The sequence below is a fragment of the Crocodylus porosus genome, unplaced genomic scaffold (genome assembly GCF_001723895.1).
Source record: "Crocodylus porosus isolate Cpor-Errol unplaced genomic scaffold, CroPor_comp1, whole genome shotgun sequence".
Lineage (NCBI taxonomy): Eukaryota > Metazoa > Chordata > Crocodylia > Crocodylidae > Crocodylus > Crocodylus porosus.
The window spans coordinates 113,528,280-113,534,887 of record NW_017728947.1 but is presented as its reverse complement, the minus strand read 5'-3'; the positions used below and the strand labels follow the sequence as shown (position 1 = coordinate 113,534,887).

At 44.7% G+C, this 6,608-nt stretch overlaps 1 long non-coding RNA gene across 1 annotated transcript; it reads left to right on the top strand.

The window, feature by feature from the left end:
* The first annotated feature begins 226 nt into the window (after window positions 1-226).
* LOC109320725 lies at window positions 227-645 on the top strand. Its single transcript, XR_002103851.1, has 2 exons — window positions 227-402; window positions 583-645. It is a non-coding gene; the product is annotated as an uncharacterized LOC109320725 (long non-coding RNA).
* The last annotated feature ends 5,963 nt before the right edge of the window (window positions 646-6,608 follow it).

The window sequence follows — 6,608 nt, the reverse complement described above, 5'->3', positions numbered from 1 at the left end:
GGGCTGGTGACAGCTAGGAGGAGGGCGAGTTCCTCCTGCTTCTTCCCCATACTTCGAGCATTCGTGTAGAGGCATTTGAGGCCTCCAACGGTTGTGCCCACTGACCCCCTAGTCTCAGCAATGCCCCGTCCCCCATCACTTACCTGTTTCTCCCTATTTAATGCATGCCTTGATTTAATGGCAGAGACTCCCTATGCCTGACAAAGGGTGACTGCGCCCAAAAGCTTGCTAAGAACTTTTATTAGACCAACTTGAGTAGTTGGAAAAAAGACATCACGTCTACCCAAATAACCTTGTGTGCCCTTATTTAAAAGATTTGGGGATCAGGACCTAAGCTAGGACTATATCTGACCACTGACTGTGACCCATAAACAGAGGGAAAGTAAAGTCTGAAATGCTATTGTAAGGAGGTAATGGATCTCTCACCTTGGGGTGCCTGATAGCTCTGGGGTTTTTTTTGGGGGGGGGTTGTTTTTTTTAGGGTGGATTTGCAAACTAGCTGTGATTGGTTGGTTAGTGTTTTGTTGGGGTCAAATCAGCTTTGGATTTTGATCAGGTGTTTTCACCCTTGGATTTTCCAAGGGTGAAAGCACTGGACCAAAGGATTCATTCAGCAAGGACATTTCATGCCTGAAGGACCATGTGCAGGAAGGCATAGAAGCAACTGACACCTCCTCTACCTACCTGCCATGTTAATAAAAAACAAAGTTGAGGATGGGTGATTCAATAAATAAATGGGGAGAGGCAGAGTTGGAAAAGGGTTTGAAAATAAGTATATGAAGCAAGTGTTTCATAGTTGTTAGGGGCTGGAAGGGACCTTACGGATCATGATCCAATGACCCCAGCAAGACTGGTGCGGGAGAGCTGAGGAGCTAGTGGAGGAACCAAAGGAGGAGCTGGGATGAGGGAGATAGGCAGGAGGAATGGCAGTAGGTGCATTTTGAATGAACTGAGGCTGGACCATGTGTGAGCTGGGGACGTAGGAAAAGAAAGGGCTGCTAGCAAAGAGGCTAGAGGTGCTAGGCATCTAAATGATGGTCCTAATTGCACAGGCAGGAAAAGATTAGATTCTCTGCATGCAGTGGAGGAAGAATCAGGCCCAGATCAGCATGGTCTCTAAATGAGGCCCAGACTGAGGTGCATGTCAGCAGCAGCATCTGAACTGCTGAAAGCCTCAGTGTACCAGCATCAGGTCTTAGTCCAGTTCGTAAAGAAACAGATATCCAGCTTAAACTCTGGATAACACATTCTGTGTCTCTTCTTAGCTGCAAATGTATCTACACTGAGCATGTGGATGGATGACACATCTGCATCGGTATAAAATGGAAAGGACAGACCACATCAACCGCTAGATAAATTAGTCCAATGAAGTGCAGAAACCCCCCTGAATGAACCAGAGATAAAAGGCCACTGGTATAAGTTCTGTTTTTAGGTGTTGTCTGTCTGCTAGCTGTTTGCTAAAGGCAGTTAAGCTTCCCCCTGTTCCTCTGCTACCTAATAACCGTGCCTATTGCATGCTATTGTCCAGGGATGGCGCCTTGCCTGTCTGTTTTTGAGGCCAGTGTAATTTATATCGGTATTTAAAAAATTATATACATCAAGACTGGGCATGCAACCATCTGTTCATGCCCTGAAATGCAAACAAATAAGCTTTTGTCCTGCTGGCGTGCTTTTATCGTGAACATTAGCCATGTCCTCCACATAAAGCAAAAAGACTTTGGGCATCAAATAGAGGACAGAAAAGATGGAGCCTGCCACTTTGCCTTATAGGCTTCCAAGGGCCACCTGTGCAGGCATTTGATGGAGCAAACGTGGTGCTGAGGCTTCACGGACTAGCCTTCCTGTGGAGGTGGGGGCCAGAAGTTCATCCTGTGCAAAACTTGTCTTAAGAAGGGGGCTTAAGAAGGTAAAACCCTGTCTAAGCCGCTCACAGTAGTTGCTTCAGTGAAATCTACTGGAACAACTGCAAACCGAGGCTTGCCCAGGGATGTATTTAACAACTTAGATGCAGAACCTGAAAACAGCTAAATGAAGAAAACATTTTCAACAAATGTCCAAAGTTTGCTCAGTTTGATGTAATTAATTGGAGCATTGTAGATTCCTGGTGAATGCTTTATACATCTAACAGTATAGGCATGTTAGTAGGTCTAAAGTGCAACGCTCTTTCCTCTGGTGTACAATTCAGCTGATGCTCTTGGCTTCCATAAAAAAATATATAATAATTTTTAAATTAAAAAGTGTTCTGCCGTTCCAAATTGCTTTCCTGTGTGTTTTCATCTTGAGAACAGCAGGTGAATGTGAACAAGCCCAAACCTATTTTTATTTCTTAGTAATTCCCACATGTATGAGGTTTGCAAGCCAGCAGCATCCAACATTTTTTGCTGATGCTGTTATATAGGAGAACTGGTGGGGAAAATTAGACAGACTTCAGCAGAACAGACATAGAGGTTTTTATGAGATTAACAACACATGATCAGACAGAGATACACATGATAGTTCTTTCTTTTTTAAATAGACTTTTTTAAATGGTTTTTTGTGTTGAATTTAGATCAGCCATTTAGTTGCATAGGAGTCAGACGAAAAAGATGCTTCTTCTAAAAGAAGACTGGGTGGGGGGGATTTAATAGCAGCCTTCAGCTGCCTTAAAGGTAGTTTCAAAGAGGATGGAGCTGGACTGGTCTCAGTGGGGGTAGATGACAGGACAAGGAGCAATGGGCTCACACTGCAGCAAGGAAAGTTCCGGCTGGATATTAGGAAAAATTTCCTCACCAGAATATTAGTAAAGCACTGGAACAGGCTACATGGAAGTGGTGGACTCTCCATCCTCAGAGGTGTATAAGACCTAGGTAGACAAAGCCTTGGCTGGGATGATCCAGTGAAGCAACGCTAAGTAGCTCTAGCTGTGATGAACTGTGCAGGGAGACAACCTCAGGGCACCATATGCATTTATAACAAACCATCACAATATAACACCGTAAAACATAATGAAATCAAATGGCACCAAAACTAAGCCTGTTTCCTCTCCCTTGGAGTGACCTTAAACAATCCAGCAGTGATGAGAGAGCAGTTATTTCTGCTGCGTAAAGCAGCTGCTGTATGCAAAATGCGAGAGCGTGGACTGCTCAGCAATGATCCGACTGACTGATCACCCCCAAGTGCCTGATCACTGCCTGCATGAGTGACTGGTGCCTCCTGAATCTGGGGGGGCAGAAGCCACTGACCCTGTCGGGAGGGCACCAGCCCTACTGACAACATCAATGTCGGCCATTGCGGGGGCGCTGGCCATGTTGGGGGAGCAAGTGCACCCCCGTGCACCCCCTATCAGTCACTTATGCCTGCCTGCAGGTTCTTCTGCAGGAGAGGAAAGATCCTGTGAACCTGACCTGTCTTTCAGTATGAAGCTGAAGAGATGCTGGTGGTGTCTTGTCAGCCTTGGCTTATGTTCTTAGAGGCTAAAGCCTCATAAACAAGCTGTTGAGTGTGTAGCCAAGGCATGTACAAGGTGTTTTCTATCTGTCCTTCCTGACCCTGTCTCTACCCCTTTTTCATAAAGTTGAATGCGTCTCTTATTGGAAGGTTCATTTTTTTCACAATGTTTCTCAGGCTCCCTAAGTAGGGAGTTCACAGCCTGGGAGGGCTGGAGAAGGGCTCCCCTAAAGGGGTGATGGACCTGTGAAAGCTTAAGAAGCCACAGAGAAGGCCACTGAGCTACAATGGCTCTTCCTTGTGCAAGATGCATGGCAGACCAGTGGTCCTATGCTGATCCAGGGACATAGTAGGTCTACTTTGGGCCTTGTGCCCTGGCCGGCAGTTGGGTTTCATCAAAACTCACTCAGTTCTTTGCCCAAAGCTTATTCATGTGGATCGTGAGTAGTGGGGGATGGGATCAGATTAGATACTTAACACACACAAGTTATTGGACATTCTGGTTAGAAACAAGCCTGATGATCATGTAACCAAGAAACCATCTCGGGTAGACCCTAGAGTTAAAATATAAACAAAGTACAAAGAAATGCTGGAGCCCAGTTCACTCTACCTTGCATTAAGGCAGCAATGTACAGGCATAAATCAGCAAAGTCCCATTTACTACTGTTTTACGTTCTTCATCCTGCCAGAGTGGCGCAATGGAGACCTAGATTGAGCGTGGAGCTGGCTGGCTGTTGTACTTTCTAGAGAAGCAAGGCATGGAGTCACTTCTGAAGGTTTTTGTTGTAACCAGAAAGTCTAGAAACTGGATAGTGTTGTACAGAAATTTCCAGTCACCCCCAATGTATGGTGCTTGGCCATCCTCACACTGATGCTGAGCGGGACTACATGATGCACCACACCCATGACTCCTTCTGCTGGCCCTGCTACACACATCAGCAAGGGACTGGTGATTTATTTATTTATTTTACTTTTTTAGATCACCTCTAGACTAAAACTGATAACAACACTATTCCTCTCTTCTTGCTTCTCTCTCTCTCCACTCATCTGCCCACTCCCCACCAAACCTCACCATTGCAGCCACTTCTGTGGTAGCAACTTGTCAATCTGGGACTGGGGAAACAACTGAGAAATTGCATCATGACATTATAAATGCTCAAGGGTAAGAGATGCTGCATGAAGTGAAGTCTTTACCTCTTGGTAGATGTCACTGAGAAGTGACTTTACAAGAGAGTGAGAAGCAAGTCAGGGGCAGGTGTCATCTTGGGGATCCTGGCAAATTGAGTATTTCTTGCAAACTACTGGACCAGATTTCCTTTATTTAAGAATGGGTGAGAAAAGCAGCTGTGAACATATGCATCTGGAAATGATGACTGAGCTCCCAGACTTGTTAAACAGTATTTTTTCTGCCTCTCTCAGTAGCTGCTATATCACACACACAACGTAACATTTTTACACAGAAAAAGCATACTATGGGAAAGGAAACTTACCTTCAATTAACTTTCCCCATACAAATAAAGCCCAAATGACCTCTAGGCTTCCTGTACACCATTCACATATTACCTTTGGATTCCTGTGTCTCGTGCTATATCTGCTAATAAATTCAGAAGGATATTCTCAAAATCCAATGTAAATGCATCAAAACAAGGGAGAAGCCCATGTACAGATGTAACACAGACACGATGTCAGAGAATACATCAGTGAAAGAACTTGCAGCTCTCTGATAAAATTCAAATCTAGTTTGAATAATCGACAGAACACAAACATTAGCACTTCTAAATGCTGCAGACATTTCAGCATTTGCATAGCTACAGCACAGTCTGAATTACGTCTACATTTTAAGACTGAATTTTCCTTGTAATATGATGCATGCATAACCGGATGTAAAATTCTGTTAAAAAAGTCAATTAAATGCGGCTAAGCCATCCAATACAGGCTGTTGACTTGGATAGGGAACAGCTGAGGGGGCTAGCGTAGGAAAGACCTTGTGAGGTTATGAAAGATGCCCAAACTCAGACTTCTCCTTAAAACTTGACAGGCAAGATTCTCAAGAAGTGTAACTATGCAGAGGGCCCCAGAAGTCAACAGAAGCCCATGACTTCACATGGGCTGAGACTGTGGCACGGCTTTGGTCAGCACTGCAGTAAGCCTCCAGTTTGACCAGAGGACTCCACGATGCCCTGTTTCGTACAAATATTTCCTCTTCGGGCGAAAGCCTGGCCTCAGTGAAGCAAAAGCCAAAACTCCTGCTGCCTTCAGCGAGGTCCTCAGGTATGAAAGGTTAAGCTGCTTTTCTTTGTCCGATTAATGAAAATGACTAAATGAAATGACCTTATGTATATGGGCCTGACTAACCGTCCTCAAGTCAAGTGTCCACTGACTTTGAGAGGCAGGGGATCAGGCCTTATGTTACCTTGCCGCATTTTTGCTTTAAAAAGGAGTCTTTCCTGTTTCCTTCCCTCTCTTTTCTCTGTGCAAACCCGGCACCCTGAAGCCTCAGAAGGGAAAGAACATGCAGCCCCCATCAATCAGGTCAATAAGGGAAAAGCACAGCTACAGTGATTTGCATAAGCTTTTTACCCAGAATTCCCTCAAGGTTGCTCTGAGAGCCACTATAAAAAGACAGTGGACACATCTCCATGAGACACTTAATGCACAGTAGCCTCTGTACAGTAGTGTGTTATAGCACGGACAGTGCCAATATACTACTGAGCAGTATTATTAGGCTACTGCACAGTAGTGTCACCAAAAATGTGTTTAAGCAAGTACTAAATTAAATGTACAGTAGCTATTGTGCATTAATGAATGTGTGGACACACCCAGTAAGTCACATTCACATGGCTAGAGGACCTGAAACGGAAAAATGAAAGAATGTTTCTTGTTCTATTGTGTGTGCTACCAGGTGTATGGTGGGGCCGATAAGCTACTGTTTTTTGTTTCCTGAGGGCCTACAGTTGTGAGACCATTTTGCCGCAGCCTAAGGCAAATGAAGAACTTCAGAGGACTGAGGCATTAGATTCAGCTACCCAGGGTGCAGCACAGAAAGGATTCTTTGCAGAAACTACAGAAGCTGGCGATGGAGCTCAAATAAATCAGGTAAGGCCCCACTTACCACCACAAAAGCTAGAATCACCAGAGATGGGACTTTCGTGTTTGAGAGGTTCAACTTTCCAGACTCTTCA